At 40.4% G+C, this 13,549-nt stretch overlaps 1 long non-coding RNA gene across 21 annotated transcripts in view; it reads right to left on the reverse strand.

The window, feature by feature from the left end:
- Positions 1 to 13,549, reverse strand: part of LOC106728857 — a 314,080-nt gene that overhangs the window by 107,405 nt on the left and 193,126 nt on the right. Inside the window, exons 4-6 of one of the 21 annotated variants that reach the window (XR_004312031.1) lie at positions 7,163 to 7,255; positions 3,420 to 3,611; positions 1,852 to 1,955 (exon numbers count right to left, since the gene is read on the reverse strand). The exons of 18 other annotated variants lie outside the window; for them this stretch is intronic. This is a non-coding gene — a long non-coding RNA (uncharacterized LOC106728857). The remainder of the gene's footprint in view (positions 1 to 1,851; positions 1,956 to 3,419; positions 3,612 to 7,162; positions 7,256 to 13,549) is intronic. 2 more of the 21 variants (XR_004312032.1, XR_004312037.1) reach the window with 2 other exon arrangements.

A 13,549-nucleotide genomic window follows, 5' to 3' on the forward strand; every position in this document is an offset into this window, starting at 1 on the left:
TCTATCACAAAGCTTAGCATCACAAATAATCCTCATTCCAAAAGATTACCTTTCCAAGTGCATCTTGCCATTTTAGCAGATTAAACTCTGTAGGAGCAGGAATTACATCTCACATAGGTTCTGTAGATCCTCAGATACACATTGTGGGGGCTTAGTAAGTGACTAAGATAAAAATAGCCCAAGGAAATAAGATGAGTGTTAAAGGGATTTCATTTAGGGGGTAGAAGTTGTGAAAACATGAAAATTCAAATATTTGATGCTAGCATATTCCCTACCAACCTTATTCCTACATGTAATCATTCTTCTTCAGGATCTTAGGTAATGGAACAAAACCTCATATTTGAAATATATATGTATTTCAGCCACTGGGAAATAATTCATTTGATATGCCATGCGAATAAACCTTATATTACAGAGTAGTTACAACATATAGATATTGGGAGCTTACCCTGTGCTTGGTGGTATCACAAACTTGAGGTGCATTATATGATGTATGCATGTCCATAATCCTTTGATATACGTACTGCTATCTTCCAAAAGTCACAGATAGCAAAGTTGAGGTTTAAATTCATTTCAAGGATTTGCAGCTAGGTTTTTATGTCTCCAAAGCCCATGACTTTTCTCCGTTATCCTTGGAGTCTATGATCCCACCAAAAGTGTGTAGTTTTTATGTTTGTAAAGGGAAATAGTTTAAGTTTGTCATTTAAAGAATTCAGCAATTTATCTTTGTCTGCATCTCACTATAACTGTTCTGTCAAGGCAGACTTTTATGTATAAAGTCTGGTTAAAGGAGAGTGCACCAGTGATTACAAATTATGAACATGAGAGTGTCTAGCAAACTGATTACACATCACAGACAGTAAATGATGACTGTAAGAATGAATAATCAATTGAATAAAAACATTTTGTGTAGTACATATTACTTTGCAAATATCCACATTATCATTTCCAATAAGTTGGTTGTTTTCTAATGTACTTAACTGCCAAATTATTTCACAACATTTTCTGGACTTTAGCTCATCTTTATCAGTCTGTTATCAGCTCTGTGTGAGTATCTGAGCACATAATGTGTCCAAAGTGATGACTAGCCCTCTAATGATTTTTAGAGGCATGGTTAGGTGCACAATGCTTTTGGAAGTTAGTTGACCCATATAAATGGATGTACTCCTTCTTAGCAATACACCCTTAATTGCTTAATTTCAAAATCTATTGTCTACCATAAAATGAAACTTAAGACTCCTATGAATGGAGAGCAGAGATTCCAGATAAGTAAAACCCCTAGCTGCCTTATCAGATCAGATGTTTACAAAAATGCGGTCAGAAAACATGGAGGCAATATACATTACCTAATTAGACACATATGTGATGGAGTCAGTAATGTGGAGTAATAGAAAAAAGTCAACCATGATTCTTAGTTCATTTCCAACTCTGGGATAAGTGTTGAAATCCCTTTGTGTCTGTTCTCAATGTAAAAGTAATTCTGATAAATTCTAAGTATGCAGTTATAACGGATACTTGGCATGATCTGGGGATATGGTATACAAATTAATCCAGTCTAAAGTTTCCATAGATACCATTTGTGAATGATCACATGTCACAGGGGTCGAATGCAGTACCACACACTGAAAAAAAATGTCTCTGGCAGATTCTGGTTTTGGTTAAGATGGAGTCAGCATTTTATCCTGTTTCTCCCACTAAATGCAACCAGAAACCTTGGACACAATGCCTAGAACTTCTGTCTGAGGCCTCTGAAAAGTAAATGGTAGCAGGTGGATTGGGAAAGGAAACGAGAACTCAATGTAAATTTGAGATGGTGAGTTTCTTGGGGTTTTCAGTCCCAGGTCTCCTCACCTGGGCTCATGGCAGACATGAATCCTGAAACAGCACATGGGCGCAGAGAGTAAAAACTTCAACAGAAACTCCTGCCTCTGGTCCAAGGAGTGTGAAGGGAATCCCTAGGGACAGAGAAAGAGAGTGGAGACAACCGCCAGTGATTTTTCTTTTTTTCTTCCTTTCCTAGGCCAGCCCCCAGGCAAGCTTCCATCGTGGAAGCTACAATCCTGGCCAGTGGCAATGGCAGCGGAGTTTAAGGGAAACCTCTCTGCCCAGAGGAACTGTGGCTTGAAGAGTTGGGGCTGGGGAAAGGGGGAATAATGGTGGATTTCTTTTTTCCTCTCTATCTACTTGCCTGTTGGCCTTGGAAGGAAGAACCAGTTGTAGAAACCTAAGAGCTAAAGAGTTTTCAGTAGCAGCAGTATATTTTATCTCACCTTATCTAGCCAAACTATTATCATTTCAACATGTAACCGATATGAGAAAATATTAATGTAATACTTTAATTATTTTTGGTACCAAGTCATCAAAATCTCCTAGCTATGTGTGGCCTCTGAGCACAGGCAATGTGGCTAGTCCCAGCTGAAATGTACTGTAAGAGTAAAGTACATGCCAGACTTCAGCATACATTCTTAAAGTCAGTTTCACCTCTTTCTTTTACTTTCTTTAATGTGACTACTAGAAAATGTGAAATTCTCTGTCTGACTCATATCTTTGTTGGACAGCGCTGTGGTAGATGCTAAATGCTCACTGTTAGACCTCAGAGGAAGCAAAGATTGATACAGGCTGGAGTTTTCAGGGACAGTTGCTTGGAGGATGAAGGCCTTGGGAGCTGGTTAAAATTGCAACAGTTAGAGGTCTATCTAGAAGGTCTGCTTTCCCAGTGTAGCAGGTGGAGCTAGTGGCTTGTGTTGCAAAGCCAGGAGAGGACACACCTAAGGCATCTGGAGGGTATCTACCAAAACTTGCTTCCTAAGAGCTTCTGAGGCTGGCTGAAGTCTTCTGAGCCTGGGAGATCCCCCAAGGGGCAGATACCTGACACCAGAGGCATCCTTCTACAAAGCTGCAGGCTCACGAGCCAAATGACAGCATCTGCAGGGCAAGGAGATGATCCCCAGTGAAGTAACACGCACACAGGGGCATAACACAGAGTCTTCCGAGGTCAAATTTCGTGTTATTCCAGGAGCAGTTCTGAGCCCAACATCCACATTTTCTCACTAGGAAACTGTGTCCTTTTGGCTTGATGGAGGAAAAGCCGTTTTAGGAGACTGCCTTTTCCCCCTCAATTATGCTATATTGAGTGTTGAAAAATAATAACTCTGGCTTAGACTTACTAAAGGCTTGCAGTATGCTTGGGACTGTACTGGGGGCTTTATGTGTATTACCTTACTTATTTCTGACAACTCTGTTCTTTCAGTATTATTAGCAGTCCATTTTACAGCCAGGAAAGAGAAGCTCAGGAAACTAAAGAAATATTCATAGTTGAACAGCTTTCAAGGAGGTAGAGGCAAAAATGGGAATCCAGTGCTGTCTGCCTCCTAATGAGCCTGCTCTTCTCTGCATTAGTAGGGCTGTTACGAACTCACCAGTCGATGAGTTTCTCAGCGGCTTTAGTATTGAATGTCCATTCTAAGCTTTCACAACCAAGCAGAAATGAGATCAATTCCTTTTCCAGTCTGCGGGAATTCAGCATTTACAGAGAGTTGCTTCCTCATTCTCCGTGCAGCGCACACGGGAAGGTGAGCTTGCAGTGCCAAGGTTATCTCCCAACGATGGACCTGGAAAGGATAGCTGTGCCATTCCTCTGCCTTTAGCAACTGAGTCTTACTCTTTTGCTAAGCAAGCTTCTCTGACACAAGGCAAAGGTCTAATCATGCCACACCTCTGTTCAGGAGCCCTCAGAGGCATCACAGTCAAACTTGTGTGCTATGCTCTCGCACTCTGAGCTCATGCCCAGCCTCAGAGGCTTTGGGAATCTGGAAGAGCTCCATCCTCTTGCCAAGCTTTGCCCAGTGCGAGGCGTAGAGCTGGTGCTCAGCCAGCACAGGTTAATTGGAAGAGATGCTAGATTCTCTGGCCACCTGCCCCTCCCTCCACCACCATATATATATTTTAAACTGTCCCAGCATCTTACATTAAGTCTTCTGGATGTAAAATAACAAACGAAGCTAGGAAGGTAGAGTAGGAAGGAGACACCAACAATGACTGTTTCAAGGGCGGCAAGAGAAGAGTTAGGAATCCATGATAAGGCACAGACTGGAATCACAGGAGCCAAGGAAGTTCAAGTGTGGGAGCAAACTCCACAGGGTGAGGGTGCTTCAGGATGTCTTCCTGGAAGGTCTTGCATGTGAATTTCCTAATCTGGTGTTTTTCAAACTGTGGGTTGTGACCTGAAGGTCAGGAAATCACTTTGGTGAGTCATGACCAGATTTTTTTTAAAAAAATGAAATAGAATAAAGTGAAATGGAAAATAGCAGAGTGTATTACTGGCTCTCAGCACAGAATGTATTTATTTCAGAGGACTGTGATCTAAAAAGTTTGTCCTATCCTTAGGCTTGGGAGAGGTTGCTCTAAGCCTGTGATTCTAAATCCAGTGGCCACTGTTGAAGGTGATCTATTCTGCGAGGAATGGAGACATGGTACAACCTTCCCATCTTCTGAGAAATCACCCTTCATCTTTCTCTTCTGTCTATTCCTACCAGGAAGTGTTTCCTATGGAGATACAAGCTCACATATATATAGACCAGGCTCTGTCCTAGGCAACTGAAACACAAGACCAACATATAATTCTCACCTAATCTCTTTGTTCCCTTACAATAACTCAACAAAGCTGGGTTCATCATTTCCTTTGTCCTGATGAGAAAACTGAGGGTCAGGATGAAGGGATTACTAGTCACTTGCCAGGAAGTGGCTGAGCTGGATTTGAACCCACACTCTTCTGACTCTGATGCTAACTCTAAAACCCTCTGTGCTACTGCAAATCATCTTTTTGTTTAACTTGGAAGTTTTCTCATAGAATTATATATTCCAGTTCACCAGAGCATAGACGGTCAATCTCCATTGTGTGACTTTCACAGTGAATCCTTGAGTCTGTACCAGATTTTTCCCCCCATTTTTTAAAATTGTGGTAAAACATATCTAACGTAAAATTTTCCATTTTAACCATTTTTAAGTGTAAAGTTCAGTGGTATTAAAAATACTCGTAATGTTTTTACCATCACCACTATCCATCTCCAGAACTCTTGTCACCTAGGCAACCTGGTTGAACAATATGCCCCATTTCCGCATCCTCCCAGTTCTTGGCAACCACCATTCTACCTTGTTGTTTCTATCAGTTTCACTACTCCAAGTACCTCATATAAGTACCATCATACTGTATTTGTCTTTTTATCACCAGCTCATTGCGCTTAGAATAATGTCCTCAAGTTTTATCCATGCTGTAGCATGTGTCAGAATTTCCTTCCCTCTTAAGGCTGGAATAATTGTCAATTTTAGGAATATCTCACATTTTTTTAATCTGTTCATCTGTCAGTGAACTCCTGGGTTGCCTTCATGTTTTAACTACTGTGAATAATGCTGCTATGAACATGGGAGTATAAGTATCTTTTTGAGACCCTACTTTCAATTCTTTTGGGTTTATAACCAGAAGTAGGATTTCTGGATCATAGGGCAATTCTGTTTTTAATTTTTTGAGGAACCACCATACTGTTTTCCACAGTAACTGGACCATTTTACATTTCCACCAGCAGTGCATAAGGGTTCCAATTTTCTCCGTTTCCTCGCCAACACATTATTTTTGTGATTTTTTTTTTTGATAGTAGCCATCCTTATGGGTATGAGGTGGTATATCATAGTTCTGATTTGCATTTCCCTAATGATTAGTAATAGTGAACATATTTTTCTGTGCTTATTAATCATTTGTGTATCTTCTTTGGAGAACTGTCTATTTAAGTCCTTTGACCAGTTTTTAATCTTTTTTATTCTATTCAGCTTCAGGAGTTTTCTATATATTTTGCATATTAGTCCTTTACCAAACAAGTGATTTACCAATATTTTCTCCCATTCTGTGGGTTGACTTTTTACTCTGTTGGTAGAGTCTTTTGATGCACAATTTTCTAATTTTCATGAATTCTGGTTTATTTATTTTTTTGCTTGTTACCTTTGCCTTTGGTGTCATATCTAAGAAATCATTACCAAATCCAGTATCATGACACTTTTGACCTATGTTTTCTTCTAAGAGTTTTATAGTTTTGAGTCTTGTATCCATTTTTGAGTTAATTTTTGTATGTGGTATTAAGTAAAGGTCCAACTTCATTCTCTTGCCTGTGGATATCCAGTTTTCCCAGCACCATTTGTTGAGAAGACTGTCTTTTTCCTCTTGAGTGATCTGGGCACCCTTACTGAAAACCATGCAAATAGTTTTAAGCTACATTCATAATGTAGTGGTATGGGTGTTTAAATGTCATTAGAATTGCCCAGTAAGACTGAATGACCTTTTATTTTCTATCTTTGGAGGCTTGTAAGTTCCTATGTTGTTGGGTTTCGGGTTTTTTTGTTTGTTTGTTTTGTTTTTTTGTTTTTTTTTAAAATAATGAAGCCATGCATGCGCTAGTTTCAGATCTCAAGTGTTGTTTTCTCATCTCAGTTTCATCTCTTGGGTCCACATCCATGTCTCCTCACCTTCACTGCCCATCACACTAACCTATGCCACCACCACCTTTTGCCCAACTACCTGTAATAGCTTCCCAATCAGTCTCTTCAATCTAGTTTCTTCTGATATTTTTGAAATGCACATTCCATCAGTCCACTTCTTAAAATATTTCAATGGCTTCTCTTTGTTGTTACAATAGAGAAATACTTGTTAGGATGGTTATGTGTCACCATAGTCTGACCTCCAACTCCTCTCCAGCTTCATTCTCTTATTACCAAGCTGGCCTCCTTTCAGTTCCTCTGACATGCCTTCTTCCGTCCTTCTACAGGGCCTTTGTACATGCTGTTCCTCTGCCAGCATCACTCTCCAAACCAATCTCCTGTTCTTGTTATCTAAAGAACTCCTGTCCATTCATCAGGTCTCCACTAATTTTATTAGCCCCCAGTGAAAAATTTCCCTGTCCCCCTTGCAGATTAATAACAATTATATGATATCAGAGCACCCTGAGTCTTTACTTCATAACACTACTCATTGTAATTTTACATTTATGGATCTGATTCTCTGGCTGATTTTTTTTCCCTACTGGACTGTTAACTCCATAAGGGCAAGAATTCTGTGTCTACCTTTTGCCCTCAGTGTCCACTTCATAGAGAGTAGGACATTCAACATTCAACTTACTTGATCTCTTTAGAAGCAGGTGTGATAAAAGTTCCAGGTGCTTATGTTTGGCCATTAGCCTCAACTCCGAGGGAGGTGACCACGGGCAAATCTCTGAGGGATTAAAGAGTCAGGTTTAGCAGTAAGAAGAGCCCTCTGAGTATAAATGTTGATGTCTCAGAGCCCTGGTATTTATGGTTTCTCCTTTATTTGGTCTGGACACAAGACATTCCTCCATCTCCTTTGGGTACTTCTCCTTTATTTGGTCTGGACACAAGACATTCCTCTGTCTCATTTGGGTACTGTCTTTTCCTTGTTTAGGAGTTTAATTAAATCTGCACCTAACATGCTACAAACACTTGGGGGGAGGAGAGGTGTCTGGTTTATGGCTTTAAGAGAAATGTTGACTGTGCACAGCTTTGTGACCAGAGAATTTACTATGTGTATAATTCTAGGATGGATTTGCATGGGTCTACATCATCCTAGTCCCAATTTCAAGCTATCTCCCTGGCTATTTCCCAAGGGACTCTCGATCTTCCTAAGGATAGAAAGTAGAATTAAACAAAGATAAGACTTCTCCATGAACAAAGACGTCTTTTCCAGGCAAGCCTCTTATCCTAGCAACCACAGGGGCATGTTGAGGGGATACTGTAAATAATAATGGTAGTGGTACTACTACTACTACTATTACCACCAATAATTATTATTATAGCCCTTATTGAGTTTTTGTTATGTGCTAAGTGCTTTGCTTGCATTATCTTACTTAATATTCCCAACCACCCAAGAAGGGACTCTATTTTACCCAGGAGTAAACTAAAACTTAGAGACATCAAGCTCTTTCCTCAAGACCACACATGAAGCAACAGGTGGTAAAGGGATTTGAAACTAGGCAGATGATCTTCTAGTCTCATTGCTCTTGACCACTGTTTTATCTGCCCCCTTTCAGTACTTGAGCATTCCTTATTAAATCTTTTCTTTTTAGGCATTTATTGTGTGATGGGCACTGGGAATTCAAAGCAAAATAAGGTAGAGATGGTCCCTTCCCTAGAGAAATTCAACACCAGTAGGGGACATATCCACCACATCCACTCCTTGCTGACACTGATTGAGCATTTACTATGCTCCAGGCTAAGCCCTGTACCTGTATTCTTAGAACTGTCCCCAGGTAGAATTATCATACCCTTTTTATAGATAAGAAAATGAAGGCTCGAGATAAAGTAAGTTGCCCAAGGGCCACCACCAGAAAGTGACTGGCTGGGATAGGGCTTCACGCTTGTTTGACTTTGTTAGATGTCTACCTTTCACTACACCACTCAATTACAGAACTGTGGAGAACGCACACACAGGGGAACCTGTGGTGCACTGTGAGCATTCAGGGCAGGATGTGCTTAATTCTGCCTAGAGAGGCCAGAGGAAGTCTTCCTGAGGAATACTACATCTAGGGAAGAAAAAACTGGAGGTTTTTGTTGGGTCACTTTGTCCCCTGCCTTCCTGCTTAAATACCCTCTACATCTGGCAACAAGTGGGATTGGAAGGAAATGAGAGCCAATGGGTAGACATTCCTAGAAGACATATTTGTGTTCAACATATAGAACTTTTTGATAATTATTCCACACTAAGAGTAGAATGACTGGGAAGTAGTGAGTTCCCCCATTGGAGGTTTAAAGGAGACCAAGGATCCCTAAGGGGAGATGTAGGTCCTGGATTCACGGTCAGATGAGATCAGTACCAAGTTTAGCTGTGCATAAGAATTGGTGGGTGATTCATTTAACATCAGTTCCTGGGCCTTCCCTCTAAACATTTTGATTCAGTGGGTCAAGACAGGGACACAGGAATCTGCATTGTTAACCAGCTTCCCAGGTGGCTCTGAAGAATGTAGTTATGGTGAAGTCACACTGCCACAAGTGGGCTAGGTGACCTTTAAAATCCTTTCCAGCACTGAGGTTCTCCAAACCAGTGTTTCCTAGTGTGTATCACACAGACCATTCTGCCTGTAATAGGGGTTGACAAATATTTTCTTTAAAAAGTCAGGTAATGAAGGATTTTAGCTTTGTAGGCTATCTGTCACTACTCAAATTATGGTGTAGTATGAAGGCAGCCATAGGTAATATGTAAACGAGTGAGTGTGGCTGTGTTCCCATAAAATTTTATTTACAAAAATAAACAGTAGACCGGATTTGGCCCAGAGGCTGTAATTTGCGAAGCTCTGGCCTACAAGCTCAAAACTGGGTGCTGTGAAAAAATGAGTTTGTGAAAAGCTACAAACCATTATCTCTTCATGAATAATCATGGTGCATAGTAGCATCTTAAAAGCCCTGAGAAGGCCTGAGAAGTAAAGAGATTTATTTACTTATGGTAGACCCAGAATTTCTCAGATTCATTTAACCAGATAACCTTCTTACTGTATATAACACTTCTATCTTCTTAGAACTGGTGTTCCACAGAACACACTTTGGGAATCATTCGTTCACATCTTACAAGTGGGCAGCCTATGTAACTATTTGAGTAGACTGTCTTCTGAGAGGTTAGGAAAACAATTTGCTTAAAATACCTACTTCAACCAGGTCACTGGTACCTAAACTTAAAGTAAGGTGGTGTCCTTGACTTAGGGTGCTGGGGCCAGATTAAAATGAAAAAATTCCCAGTGTAAGTGGGTTTGTCTGTTTCCTTCCTCTGGAAACTGGTTTTGAATTTAAGTCATGGGACAGAGGACATGGAGTTATTTGGAAAGGGTCAAAGAAAAGATACCTTGGAAAGAAGGAAAGAGCAGATTGGGGAGTGAACAATCATAATAAGAGTTACTGAGTATGTGCTGTATGCCTACCACTATACCATACCAAGGCCTTTATCTAGATCTGTGGTTCTCAATCTGGGGCCATTTTGTCTCTTAAAGGACATCTGTCAGTGTCTAGAGACATTTCTGATTGTTAGGGCTGGGGACAGGGGATATTATACTGACATCTACCTGGAGGCCAGGGATGCTGTTAAACGTCCTACAGTGCACAGAGTAGCCTCACCCCTACTCCAGCAAAGAATTATCCAGTCCCAAATTTCTATAATGCCTCTGTTGAGAAACTCTGATCTAGATTATCTGAATTCTTCCCTATAATAACCTTGTGAGGTAGGTGGTATTATTTGTACTTTTAAGAAATGAGTCACTTATATGTGGAATCTATAAAAAAAAAAAAAAAGACACAAATGAAAGTGACAGACTCGCACACATAGAAAACAAAACTATGGTTACCAAAGTGGGGGAAGGGAGTGGGGAGGCATAAATGCAGATATTAACTACTATATATAAAATAGGTAAACAACAAGGTCCTGTTGTATAGCACAGAGAACTATATTCAATAACTTGTAATGGCCTATAATGGAAAAGAATATGAAAAGGAATATATACACATGTATAACTGAACCACTGTGCTGTACACCTGAAATTAACACAACATTGTAAACCAACTATACTTCAATTAAAAAAAAAAAAGAAACGAGGAAACTGAGGCAAAGAGCAATGTAAGTATCTTGCCTCCAGACTTTCCGTAGTTAGTGACAGTGTGAACCCATACTCCTCGAAGTTCACATTCAGCTACCTCTGGCGAAGACAGCTTTCACTTCCTTTGCCGTATAGCCCATGACTTCAAGAGGTCTTCCTACAGCTCGTCCGTATCACCATTCTCTGTTGCTACTCTTCGCATTTCATTTGCTCTATTGATAACGTTAGGTACCTAATATCCAACTTTATCCGTCCTCTAAAAAATATATCTCCAACAACTACTGAAACACTCCTTCTTTAAGCACTGAATGATCAGCCTGACCATTTATGTTCAGTTAGGTTTATAACACCAGGCAAATGATTTTACCGTATTGGTCTGGGTTTCACCATCTGTAAATGGAAATGGTAACGATAGGTGCCCTTCCGACCTCAATTCAGTTCAACTCAAACATACACTATCAGCTCAGAATTCTGCTGGGAGAGTTGGGGGATTCAAAGAATGCACAGCCCTCCAGGGAGAGTATGCTGAGCAGATGGGATCTTTAAGGAGCAGGCAAATTCCTTGTTTTTTTTTTTATAAGCCTGCACAGCTCCAGTTTTTCTAGCAGCCTACAAGAATGCTGCAGAGTGTGAGGGTGGGCTTAAGAGGGTCTGGACAATATCACTAAAGGACAGTATTACCCCAGTATTTGGCCTTGGGTAAAAAAAGGTCTAGAAGTGCCTGCATGGCAGCACATTACAAAGCTGGAGGTTAAAAGTTCCTAGGCAGAACTCTCTCCAGGAGGGCAACTGGGATGACGGAGACTAGGACTTGTGAGGCGGCATCCTCAGGGCCAGGCACTGTGAGTTATTCTCTACTCTGTTAATTGAGAAGTGTGAAGCCTTTGTAGTTCATTTTTATCACTGCTAAACTGGGCAACCAATTTCAGACAGTCCATGAATAAGGAGGTTGTTTCTGGGAAGATGATACCCCATGGTTTATTATTAAGCATTGAAACCAATACTCAGACAATGAAAACAATGCAATGGCATGAATATTCAAGATGGTGCATCATGACGATGAGGTCTGAGTGTGGCAGAGAGTCACTCTGGTCCTAGAAGACTGGCTTTCCCTTTGCTCATTCTAATTTCCTGCTCCTTTTAGGGAGGTCAGCCCTTTTGTTCTCTCTCCATCTGTATTGACCTTGATTGTTCAGTTATTTCAAAGTGAGAGTATCTACTCCTAGAATCGGAAATGACAAAAGAGGATCCACATTATGAAACTTTCTTTTCAGTGCCTTGGATCCTCATGGAAATGAGTGATTGTTGAACACTGTGCTCTTCGTACTCACACATACTGGAATAAAATAGTTTAAAAAATGCATGTCCCATAAGTGGGCATCCCCCTCTTCCCAACCTTGAATAAAATAAAATTGTGATGTCAGTGTGGTTTGAGGTTATCTAATTGGGCGATGGACAGGAGACATTAGGGCACGTGCCCAAGGAGACTCATGGAGGCGAACCAGCGTATGTGAAGGAATAAGTGAGGATGCTCAGTTATTTTATAGCAAGAGATATGCCATATGTTATGGATATTTGTGATACATCATTTTTTTACTTGGCTACTGTACTAAATACCATTCCTTTTAGATTTTCCTTAAGTTATTTCTCTGTAGAGTTTCTAGAAAAGCAATAGGGGAAGGGAAAGACCTATAAATAGAAACAGATAAAACCTGAGGTTCATATCTTGGCCCTGCCTCTAATTAGCTGGGTGGCCATAGACCAATCACTTAGCTTGTCTAGGTCTTAGTTTTCTTAACAGTTCAATAGAGAAATATTACTTATCTCATTGGATTCTTTTGTGATATAAAGGAAATGGTATATTTTAAGTGCATAAATATACTAAACACTCAAAAATGGCTAACTGTTATTCTCAGTCAAATAGAAATGAAGTTATATTGATGCTCCAGTAAAATCTCTCTATTAAAGATACCTAACCGCTCCCCAAAGGAGAGCTGCTCCTTGTATCTGGTAATGAGCAGCAAACATAATTGATTATAATTTCAACTTGACATTTTTTTTAGGTGAACCTCTGACCATTCAAACAAAGTTGGAAGATATAGTGCAAAAAAAAAAAAAAAAGAAAGACAAGAAAAAAGAGAAGATAGAAATGAGAAAGAATCAGGAGTGCCATAGTAAATAGACTTAGAGGAATCCAAATTTGATTGTAGATAAATTATTGTGAAAAGAATTCTTGTAAACATAGGGTTAACAGTCTTTAGGAAGGTAGTTGATTACTTTCACGTTATCATTTCTTGGTTTCTTAAACCCAGTGATTCAAACTGAGCTGCCCTCCTAGCCTGGGAAATCCCTAAAGCGGAAACTGGAGAGGGGGGTGAGAAGGGAAAGAGCCCCTTTGTGAGTTTCTCAAAATGAATCACCAGTGATTAGAGCCAGTTCAATCTTGGATTCATTCAACTGTGTCACCTTGAAAAGTGGAAGCACCTTTGCCTTTCCCTTTTCCTTTCTTTGTTCTCAAGCCAGCCACAATTCTCTGGGTCCACCACACCCCCTCACCTCTTACACAAAGACCTTCAGAATTGGAAAGTTCAGCAGTCTCCCTGGGGAAGATCCCTGGGCAACCTCCCACCTCCATCCCCACCCTCCAGTCTTTTCTAGCACGGGCTGGTTGACTCAGCTTTCCCCTTGCAATTTTCAGGTCCTTTTCTCTCTTTCTGTAAACCTCTCCCCCTATTAGTTAGGTAATAATCCTTGTCCGTTGGAGTTAGCAAATGCCTGGGTGGGTAAAACTACTCGTGGTGAAGAGGCTCTGAGAGTCCTTGGTTAATTGTGTTAAAGACAGTGAACCCTCTTTGCAGATGCCTAAGTAGGCTTTCCTGACAGCTGGAACACCCAGGAAGATGACACAAGCAAAC

This window comes from Camelus ferus, chromosome 17 (assembly GCF_009834535.1).
Source record: "Camelus ferus isolate YT-003-E chromosome 17, BCGSAC_Cfer_1.0, whole genome shotgun sequence".
Lineage (NCBI taxonomy): Eukaryota > Metazoa > Chordata > Mammalia > Artiodactyla > Camelidae > Camelus > Camelus ferus.